The sequence below is a fragment of the Lissotriton vulgaris genome, chromosome 4_1 (assembly GCF_964263255.1).
Source record: "Lissotriton vulgaris chromosome 4_1, aLisVul1.2, whole genome shotgun sequence".
In the NCBI taxonomy this organism is placed as follows: Eukaryota; Metazoa; Chordata; class Amphibia; order Caudata; family Salamandridae; genus Lissotriton; species Lissotriton vulgaris.
Genome location: NC_141691.1, coordinates 406,596,442 through 406,607,760, shown reverse-complemented (window position 1 = coordinate 406,607,760; position 11,319 = coordinate 406,596,442). Strand labels below are relative to the sequence as shown.

Below are 11,319 nucleotides of genomic sequence, written 5' to 3'. Positions count from 1 at the left end.
CAGCTTTCTTGATAATTTCATTTAGCGACCAATGTCCTCTAAGTATCTTGCGGCTTGTTTCGGGGTTTTCACAGCCTTCGATTATTCTGAGCCGAACGGCATCCTCATTCGTAAACGTGTTGAAATGACAGCCTTGAACCAGACTTTGCAACCGAATGATGAAATGCGGCAATGGTTCGCCTGGTTCCTGCCGTGCCGTGTTGAAGACCATGCGATTGTGATCTACCTCTGCCTGTGCATTGAGATGGGCATGGAGTTCCTCTTGGAGTTTGTCATAAGTGTCTGCTTCTTCCTTGGAAAATGTTCTAATTGGGCATCGGCCCCCGGGACCCACCAGACGGAGGAGTAACAGTAGACATTTTCTTTCCCTTTGCTCACCGTTGGCTTTCAAGAAATCATCCAATGCTTCCAGCCACCAGTGCCGTTTGAGGTCCTCAATCCAATCGTCACTCTGTGCCACTGGGGGCGATACTTCAAGATGTGGAGTGAAGCATTGATTTACGTCTCCTCCCGCCCTGAGAGAAGGAAGTCCTGACCGGTCGTAGACGCGGGACCTTGTGCTGTCCATGTTGCCTTGGATTTCCCTTGCTTGTTGTGTGTGGTCATTGGCTGCCCCACATGCGCATTGGCTCGTGCTTGTTGCTGATTCAGGAGTAATCACTTATGCTTTGTCGTGGTTTATGTTTGTTTGTGGCCTCCTCTATTTGATGGACGCGCGTTACTTCCTGACGTTCGCCACTGCACAGTCACTTGCGTATCCCACTGTTCGTGTTTCCACCCGTGCTGACCTTAGTTTTGTCGCTGCTTGTTCGTTGAGTCACTCTTGTGGTTGCTCGTGCTTGTTGATTGATACACTCTCGCGTTAGCATGTGTTTACTCTGGTTGGTTGCCAAGATTCGTGCAATGTTGTCCACGTGTCGTTGTCCTCGCTTACTGCTTTTGCATTTACCAGCATTTGTTTAGTGGCACATACCAAGGCTTGTTGAGTTGTACGCACCAACACGTGGTTGTTTGCCTGCACCAGTGCTTGTTTACTTGTCTTCCCTCGTGTTAGTTTGGTCACTGTCAACGCTGCTTCCGTTTGTTGATTTGCACGTGTCAGTGCTTGTTTGTTTGCATGTATCAATGTTTGTTCGCTCTGGGCCAATGCTTGCCCTTCTTAGATTGCTTCTTGCATTTGCATGGGCTGGTTTGTCGTCTTTTCGGCACTTTATTAATATCCACTTGCATGCACCAACGCTTGTTTGCATGCGTCGATGTTTGTACTGTTGCCGTCACCAATGCTTGCTTCCTCTTACAGGTGCCAATGTCTGTTTATTCTTCACTTGCATTTGCCAATGTTTGTTTGCATGGGTCAATGTTTGTATTGTTAGTCACTAATGCTTGCTTCACTTGCCTTTGCATGCACCAATGCTCGTTGATTTGCATGTAGCAATGCTTGTTTACTGGCATGTACCAATGCTTGTTTCTTGTAGTCGCCAGTGCTTATTTATTTTGCCAAAGTTTGTCTCTTGTAGTCGCCAGTGTTTGTTTATTTTGCCAATGCTTGTTTCTTGTAGTCGCCAGGGCTTATTTATTTTGCCAAGGTTTGTCTCTTGCAGTCGCCAGTGTTTGTTTATTTTGCCAATGCTTGTTTCTTGTAGTCGCCAGTGCTTGTTTGTTTTGCCAATGCTTGTTTCTTGTAGTCGCCAGTGCTTGTTTGGATGTCTGTTGCCTTTGCCAATGGTTGTTTGGTCTTTGCCAATGTTTGTCCTTTGTCAATGCTTATTCCCACTGTTCGCCTGACTTAAAGATGGCCGCCGCTAAATTTCACAGGGATGTCCTTCCAGCTGCCTGACTCTAAGATGGCCGCCGCGCTTGAAATCTCGTTTCCCACGAGATTTGGCTCCTGCACCGGGCATTCAACCACCGGTAACTTCAGACACTCACCGGTCGGGCAAGGTCCACGCAGGAGGTCGGGCCCTCGTTTCCAGGATCAGGATGTCTTCTCAGCGGGTAGGACCGGGGTGAGCTCCCGACGTCGCTACCACATCTCCGCTTCCTCACGCATCTGGCGTGATCACCGCCAGCGCGCGAACACCGGCCAGGCACGGAGCTTCACGCTAGCTCAGCGCTCCACACAGCTTTCCCCGCCGCGGAGTTTCAGGTAAGGTGGGGATGGGCTCCCACTTTGTCTCTCTGGGTCCCGCACTCAATTGGCGATAACTTGCTGAGTCCCACGCATCGGGGGTGAGGTCCCGATGTCGTGTATCGCTCCAACTCTGTCTTTCTGGCGCTCGATAGCGCTGATCAGCAGGGCTTTCCCGAGGGCACCAGGCAGCATCAGGGGGCACTCCTTCGTGGATTATTGCGGTAGGCAGAGTCGGGGTGAGCTCCCGACCTCTGCTCGTTCAGCGCGTGCCAACTTGCACGCATTGGGGGTGAGTCGCGTTTTTGGCGCGATCGGACGCACCTCTTCTCAGTGCTCCAGCGCTTCTTGTTTTCCGCTCCTTCTGTGCTCTACACAGTGGCCTAACTGTGGAGCAGGGCATGTGCTGCTGGCCTCTCAATCTAGGCTGCAGCCTCGCTTCCCACGGCAGCGTTTCTTCCTTTTCTCACGCTGCTCGGGACAGGGCACTCCTTCAGGGTTCTGTGGGTGGCAGATGTGCCAGATCCCACCCTCGTCGCCAGCTGTAGCGTCCAGCTACCAATAATCACAAACACCTTGATTTTAGGTTCAAGAGCTTTATTTAGTACAGCCTGCTTACTCGGTGTCCCTACTCTAACTGCTCACTTCCTAAGTCCGCTCCTCCTCTTCCTCTGACCCCCTGGCTCCGCCCACACCCAACTACTGGTATGCTGACTTCACAACACCTCCGAGGCCAGGGGTCGCAAAGGAAGTAGGTAGCAGGAAGCAAGCTTGAGATCACAGCTAGGACCCCCTCACTTTCTGCAAATGATGTCCATGGCAAGCCCTGCTCGCTATTTCCCAGATGTAGTGTCAGAAAACAAAGGTTAACTCACATACATTTTGGGTTTAATTAAATAAATGTAAACACCGAAGGCGCATACCTACAGGCACCGCTACCTATGATTTAGCCCAGGGGATTACTTCGTGGTATAAGGCAATGAAAACCTTTTCTCAAACAGCCAGTTACAGTACATGTAAAATGTAGGCATTTATATTTTGCACACGATTCCGTTTTTATTTTAAGAGATGTAAATTAAAAGCCATATAACATAAGTCCGTAACAACTGTCTCTTGTGCACGGAGTATTTCAAATTGACTCCTCTTCGATTCAAAGTTGCACGTGACCATGCCCAGTTTTTATCTAAATCTCTATTCTATATCGCATAAAATGTTGGCAAGTATGAACTAAGCTTAAAATGCCAAATTGGTCTTTTACATTTAACCTGCATCTGGCACTAAGGCACGTGCAACTAAACCTCTCCTCTCCGCAAAAAAACAGAAAACAATAAAGAGCTGGTTTCACTGGGGCTCGAACCCAGGACCTTCTGCGTGTAAAGCAGACGTGATAACCGCTACACTATGAAACCGACGTGCACGCCTCCTCTCCAGTAGAGTATATATAACTTAAGAGTCTACAGGACGACAACGTGTTAACCATATAACATTCGTATTACATCTGGCATGCTCATATGCCCCTCAACTCGTTACAAACACAACTTGTCATCTCGCACAGTGGTCTTCTAAATTACGCTCAAGTGGGGATTTGCCATTTCAGCTCAACAAAAATATTGTTTTACGACATTTTGCCTTCCTAACGCACATTTTTAAGCAATCAGCACCTTTTTCAATTAAGGAGCGTTCACTTATTTATACATTTTGCACAATACAGAGAAACTGGCAACCCTAAGCCCAGGAGAATCGAAAGCCTCTTCTAATAAAAGAACCAATAAAAGGCTTGCACTCTAATGAAATAACCAATACAAGCCGTGCATTCCAGCGAAAGCTCCACTGAAACAGTTATACAGCCCCTTCCTACTTGGTCACCGCATTTGCAAGGTTTAAAAGACTATGACACGATAGTCCCTTTTCAATGTCCATGCCATCAAAACGAAACCCTATAACATACACTATATTAAATTATACGACCTACAAAACGGCGTCCTTCTTGTGGATGTGCCTTGGACAGGCATGACGTCATCGTGACGCTAAATTCAGTGTCCCATAATTCGCCCAGAGGCTTTAAGTAGCGGTTACTTCTGTTGAGTTTTCCACACCTAATGTGGTCAACGCAAGGTCTCCAAATGTTTTCTTCAAGTGTTCAAATGCGGTCTAGTGTTTAAAGCATCGCCCGCAGGTGCAGCAAGTTTCTGCCCACCCAAACTGGAGAGGGAGGCTGGATATTTCTCAGTGCGCGTGCTGCAGGGAGGGGTCTGTTGTGGGCGTGACGCGGTGTTCGTCATGTCCTTTATCTTGCTGCTGCGCTTAGAACTTGGCTCCGCAGACATTCGCTTTTCTTTTCTTGGATAAATTCGATGTCTTCTGGTTCCCTTGCGGAGAGAACCACAGCGGATGAGGGCTAACAAACGTTGGCTTCTTTATATTGGTGGACCGTTATTCCCACTTTTCTCGAAACCGTTTAATTGGCATTACGTTTAACTAGGCGTACCTAGTTGAGGTCTGGATCAAATAAAATTTTACTGTTAGTCGTACCTTACAAATTTGTTTCACGTGATTATTCTTAACGGAAGGGCGGATTTTCTTACAACCTTGTGTGGGAGCAACGGGCGCCACTTGTTTTCCTTTTGTGAATTCCAGCCACAGCGAGAACCTAGTATCTGATGAAACTATGGGTCAGATGTTCAAAGAAGTGGAGGAGTGAGGCGTTAACCATCATCGCTTAACGTCTCACTCCGCCACTTAAGAAATACAAGGCTGCACCATATTTGCAAGAATATGGTGCAGCCCTGCGTTTTCCCCCTGCGCTGGTGCGAAGTTTAGCAGCTTAACGCCAACGCAGGCACCCTTGCACCATAGTGCAAGGGTGTCTGCGTGCAGGGGAAGATTATTTACGTGTAAGAAGGCGTCCCGTCCTATTTATTTATTAAATGCAATTTTATATTGTGCAAACTTTACCCAAAGGTGTGAGAGCGCTTCACAATAGAAGCAAGTACATTACATGAGGACAGTTACATACTTACACATTACAAAAAAAAGTTTAAAAAAAAAGATGTCAGTCCTATGCATAAACAATCTTTAAATGCCGCGTTGTCACTTCTATGTGTTCTGCTTAACGCAGCACACATGGAAGTTACAAAATGTCTTTTTTTTTAAAGATTGTTTATGTGCAGGAAGGGACACCTTCCTACACATAAACAATCCAAGGTGTTTTGCTTTTTCTATGTGTGCTGCACAAGGCAGCACACATGGACAAAGTAAAAACGAGGAGATATAAAGCATTTCTTCTCATTTCGCCAAGTTAAGATCAGGTTTCCCTCGACTTAATTTTGGCGCTGCCTCCTATTTACACCCCCTTGTAAATAGGGCCTGTCTCAAAATCAATGGGTGTTGCAGCGGAACGCCCACCGCAACACCCACTTTCCCCACCTTTCACGCTAAGCATAGCGTGAAAGGGGGCCTTATTTACAAGGCAGGGTTAATGCTGCCTTGTAAATAAGGTGAAGCCCCTATTGCCACAGGAATGTCAGAAAAAGCGACGTTCCCGCAGTGATAGGGGCTTGTACATATGCCCCTCTGTGTTTTAGTAGTATTCTTTGGCTTTCATTGAACATTTACCTTTCTCTGTGCCTCAGGAGTTGGCCACTATCAGATGCAGTCATTATTGCACCCGAGGGAAATCAACACCATGGTTTCCTGCCAACATTCTGAAACTAGAAAGAGGGAGTGTGGGAAATTGGGATTGGGCCGTGAAACTCTACTCAAGCAACCACCACAATCCTTGTCAGGGTGAACCACAAACCTCACTAAATTGACCTGTGCTCAACTTTCTAGTAGATTGGTTCAAAAGCAGTCAGGATTCACTTAAAAGCTCTGTTTAGCATTTATGCAGCACACAAACGAATAAAGTGAAAACACAATGAAAACCCCAAACCGATTTAGAAGCACAGAGTACAATTTAATAAATAATCAGACAAAAACAATACAACTGACTCTATTGCCGCTCGAGGAGAAGCCCTGTTGTTGGAGGTCATCTGTGGAGGACTGAGCCTACGCCTTGCCGCACCCGCTGCGCGGGTGCAGTTTCGTACTTCTGGACTCTGGGGAGGTGCTGCCAGTGGTGTTCTCATCATTGTGCTGCGTGCCGAGAAGGGCACTTAGCGGGCTGCGCTGAACGCTGCAGGGACTCCATCTACCAGGAGTCCCTGCGTGACCTGCAACACCTGGTCCGCGTTCGCCGCTCAGCCCCGCCCACAGGACACCGCGCACCTTAAATCCCTGTGTTTTTCCATTCTTCAGGGTAACTGACTCTATTGCCGCTCGAGGAGGAGCCCTGTTGTTGGAGGTCATCTGTGGAGGACTGTGCCTACGCCTTGCCGCACCCGCTGCGCGGGTGCCGCTTCGTACTTCTGGACTCTGGTAAGGTGCTGCTAGTTTTTTTCTCATCATTGTGCTGCAGGCCGAGAAGGGCACTGAGCGGGCTGCACTGAACGCTGCAGGGACTCAATCTACCAGGAGTCCCTGCGTGACCTACAACACCTGGTCCGCGTTCGCCGCTCAGCCCCGCCCCCACAGGACACTGCGCATTCTACTTAATCGACCCAGGCCCCCGCTGTGCAGGAGCGTCCCGGGAGAAGCCCGGGACAAGGGCGGGACGGTTTGTGACCGTTAGTGGCTGGGCGAGGCTGGGCTGGGCCCCCCCGCTTGGCTTTGTGCATTACTGCTTTGGGTATTTGTTTTTCTTGGTCTGGCCGTTGTATATCTATTATCAGCTTAAGAAAAGCTTTAAAGATATTTAAACGATGTGCAGCGAATGCTAGTTTCCATTGTTTCTATCGTGGTCTCATATGTGTGGTTTTTGTTAGCATTAGTATTAGCACCTGTTGATCGCATAGCATTTGTGCCCTTACTTGCTACCCTGGTATCTATATTGGTAAAAAATGGTGAGGCGCAACCCCGCAATGCCTGCTGCTAATCCTGTTCTAAAGCACAAAGAGGATGCGAAACTCCACCTTTCTAGCCTGACAGTAATAGATCGCATGCTGCAGAAAACCATTGGGGTGGTGGCAATCCTATAGAGAGCACAGAGCGCCGCCTTTCGCTCCCTGTTGGTGCTGTTCCTCCCTTACCCTCTGCCAATAAATCGATGTTCTCCATTCATTCTCAGGACTCGATATTGGCACCGTCCTTTGCTGCTCTTCCAAGTGGTGGCCACATCTTGATATCCCAGGACACAGCCCCTATGGCGGATAATACATCTCCTGAGATCCCCCCTACTACCGCTGCAAGACTATTGCTGACCTCTCCTATATTTCAAAACGAGGCCTTTGCCGATCTTCCATCCCAGATAGAGGTTCCACATGACAACGGGGGCTGCAATACGCCAGCAAATACCAACTCGGTTTCGGGCTCACGGCTAAGTATAGATATTGATAGCCCATGCGTAACAACCAGAGGGCAGCTGGCTAGGTGCAAGTCCAAATATGCCATTAAGGATCGCCCAACTGCAAAAAGCTGCAAGGGGTTAGCTGGGGATACAAACAAAAGAAAGTATCTGCTAAACACAGCATAACAAAGGGCAAGAATATTGACAGCAATGCAGCTAATGCTGTACCCACTAAAACTAAGGATACAGGTCTATAAACTAATGAAGGCCTCTGGGAAACAATAGAGACTCTTTCGGAAAAATTCCCTAATACCTCAGCAAGTAGTGGATTAGTTAGCGGTAATACCACTCTGCCAAATAAGACTAGGTCAAATATAGCGCCCCCTCCCAATGCTGTGGAAGAAATCCCCCTCATTGCCCATATTGAGCAAACTATGAAGTCTCTCATCTTACCAGTGATTGAAAGGCTAAAAGATCTAACCATAATCGTTTTGAACAAGGGATAACTTCTTCTCTGTAAAAGCTCTTATCAAGGTGCATTCCAATAATAGTCCTGTAACAGCTGTACAGAAACAAATTCCGTCTGTAGATTCCCCACAAATGGGCAAACATACATCCTCAAAGCAGCATAGTGCCCCAGGGAACCCGAGCGGAACAAACCCTCTACTCAAAGCCGTGACATTGGGTAAAGCCTCAGCATCAGCGGTTACATATTAGAAGGCCAATACAAAATCCACAATCAGTAGAACCAGAGATATACAATTTTAAAGGCTTAAGTTAAAATAGTGCCAACTAGCAGAAAACGCTAACTGCGGGTATCTGGTTGCACTAGACTGAGACAAAGTCTCTCGTTAAGGCATTGGAGTGCGGCACAATACAGCGGAAGGCACAAAGATGGCGTCTACTTAACCTGACTGTTCAAGCCGCCCGCTATTTCCATGGTCTGTGAGCGTACGCCTGTCCAGCTGGAGATTTCGGCATCTGCTCAGTAGCTGCGCGGAGTTGGCCCACTGGATTGTAGTTGGATTTTGAGGCCTCTCTCGGTTACTACCCGGTGCCGGAGAGGGGCCACACTGGAGTGGTGGAGAGGGTCCCGAGGAGAGCTGGATGGGTTGAGGAGGAAAAGCCAGAAAATCGCAGGCTGTTGGCCCAGCGTCTGCGGGATCTGCAGCAGGTGTGTGCAACCCGCTGTCAGCTGCTTCCGACAAGTAAGGAAGTGAAGCAGTGGGAGTGTTCTGGCAAGCCCAGACAGGAGCCCGGAGGAGGCAAAAAGCAACTATCAAGGACTCTCCAGAACTCAGAGCAGCAGCAGGTGGGCCTTTGCAACCACCAAATAAATCTCTATTCTCGCTTCCCCTTGCAGCAGAGGTTAAAAAAGGAAGCAATCTCTCTCAGAAGCAGCTAATGACCCCTCTAATGCTGGGAAGAAGGGTAACGCAAACTGTGGAACTCCTGGAGTAATAGTTAGAGGGCAAGATTGTAAGAATATTGGCGAAAACAGAAAGATTCATCCTAAAATAGCTGCTATAGGAAATGGCCAATGCGGTGAAACCCAGAATTTGACTCTGGATGATACCATTACTTCAGTCCCAGGAACAACCAGAGGGGAGGTGGAGAAGGACATCACAAGCACAGTGAAAACAAAAACAGCTGTTCGGGCACACAGGAAAAACAGTCGGTGTACGGCTGGGGGCCCTCTCCCCTGACGTGCTGCGGGGAATGTTCTCGGTAACAGACAGCTTGGATTACTCCAAGCAAGAGAGCTTATCATTAAGTAACGAGGGTACCTCGGCTTCGAATAGCAGTATTTTGTCGGATGACCTGCAGCTAACGCAAAAGAAGAAGGCCTCAAAGAGAAAAACCAAAAAAAAGAGAGAGCGCATCTCTGGGAATAGTAGGCAAAAATTGAAATGGGATTATTCTAATGCTCATTTAACAGTTCAAGAGCTTGGTCCTAGTGATAACGATACTGATAAAAGAGACATAGGAATGTCTATGGAGAGCCAAGAACCATCACAACTATTTTTTTAAACTATTAAGCAAATGAAAGAAGAAAATCAGAGCGAAAGCCGCCATGCTAGGATCGCCTTTAAGAAACTGCAGGGGTGGATGCGGAAATCAAACAAAACCCGTGGAGAAATCGCAGATCGGTTGACAACAGTGGAAGGTCGAACAAAGTCCCTGGAAGCAGAAGTAGAAACCTTGAAAGCACATAATGCGTCCTAGTGCCCTGCTTTAGCCTATGTTATGCTCAACATGGAGGACCAGAAAAACCGCCAAAGTGGAATAACTTGCGCTTTCTGGGGATCCCTGGAGGGGTGGGGGGTGGAAACCCCAGGGACTTTATGGTGAACTTACTGAGTGGTGCCATCCCGGATCAAGGCAAATAAGACTGGGACTCTGAAATCCAACGTGCCCACCAGTTCCCACTAATGGTAAAAAACATCCACAGAGCGAGACTGAAAAGCCTAGGGCTATGTTTGTCTACTTTGGCAATTTTTTTGTGAAGCAAATTATTTATGATATGGCCCATCCAAATGCCCAAAAAGTATTTATAGGGGTGTCATTTTTAACCAAATCTGATTTTGCACATGCTACTGTGGAGCAAAGATGGCGTCTCCGACAGTTAATCAATCCTTTAAATAAAATGGGGGCAGAGTGTTATCTTCAAAACCCGGATAAGTTAAAGATAATTTTTAAAGGACATGCCTGTAGCTTCACCTCCAAAATACAAGCCCAGGAATAGCTGTCAGAACTTAACCTGGGGAGTAGTGGTAGCAGGTCTAAATGATCCTTAGAATGGTGCTTGTTATTGATTGTTAATGTATCACTGGAGGGGTACCGGCCAAGGCTAAGGGCAAAAGGAGGTGTGGGTGGTAAAAGAAAGTTTTTTTATATTTTCACATGGATTCGGAGATTGGGGTGTTGTGGGTAGTGGATTGAGTACTTATCACTGATTGCTTGTTTTGTGGGGGGGGAGGGAGGGAAGGGAGGGTGGGTGGCGGCACCACACAGAAGGGTAGGTTTAGATGTGGGGAGTAGAGTATCCTTGGCAGTTCGGGGAGTGTGCTCGCCTTATGCGGTACAGGTCTTGTAGAGGACATAACATATTATGGCTGCCCAGATGACAGTTTTGGGGAAATTGTGTATTGCCACTCTTAATATATGTGGACTAAATGATGCCCAAAATAGACAATGGGTTTATCAGGGGCTACAGGTGCTGCTTGCAGACACCATCTGCCTGCAAGAAGTCCATATAGAAGAATAAAGAATAAGTCTCTTGAAGAAATTAGGCTACAGACTGGGGGGGGGGCATCAAAACAAGGGACACATACGTGAGTTCTAGCTATTTTAGCCCGACATAATAAATTACAATTTCATCAAGCTCGTACAGATTCGATGGGGAGATGGGTGATCACCAGGTACAGCCTTACGGGGATCTCTACTTTCAAACCTTGCTCAGTATATGGGTCTATAGTGGATGACCCAGGGGTCTTTAACTCCTTCGACGCTCATGACGAGCTCAGCTCGTCATGATGTACACCTCCATACACTTATGACGAGCTGAGCTCGTCATGAACAATGGGAATTATCAAAGATCAGCACAGGAGTAAAATAACACTAGCATCGATGGTGTTAATTGGCTGACTAATGAGCTAGCACATTGGCTATTACCCATTATTCTCTGGGGGGATTTTAATATCAATCTACCAAATAACTGGGATGTGAATCCAGAACATGTAGGGAGGAAACCTAAAATATTCCAATCAATGTTAAATATATTTAGCACACCTGGATTGATTGATGT

At 47.3% G+C, this 11,319-nt stretch overlaps 1 non-coding gene across 1 annotated transcript; it reads right to left on the bottom strand.

The window, feature by feature from the left end:
* Positions 1 to 3,464: 3,464 nt before the first annotated feature.
* Positions 3,465 to 3,537, bottom strand: TRNAV-UAC (transfer RNA valine (anticodon UAC)). Its single transcript has one exon. It is a non-coding gene; the product is annotated as a tRNA-Val (tRNA).
* Between the last annotated feature and the right edge of the window lie 7,782 nt (positions 3,538 to 11,319).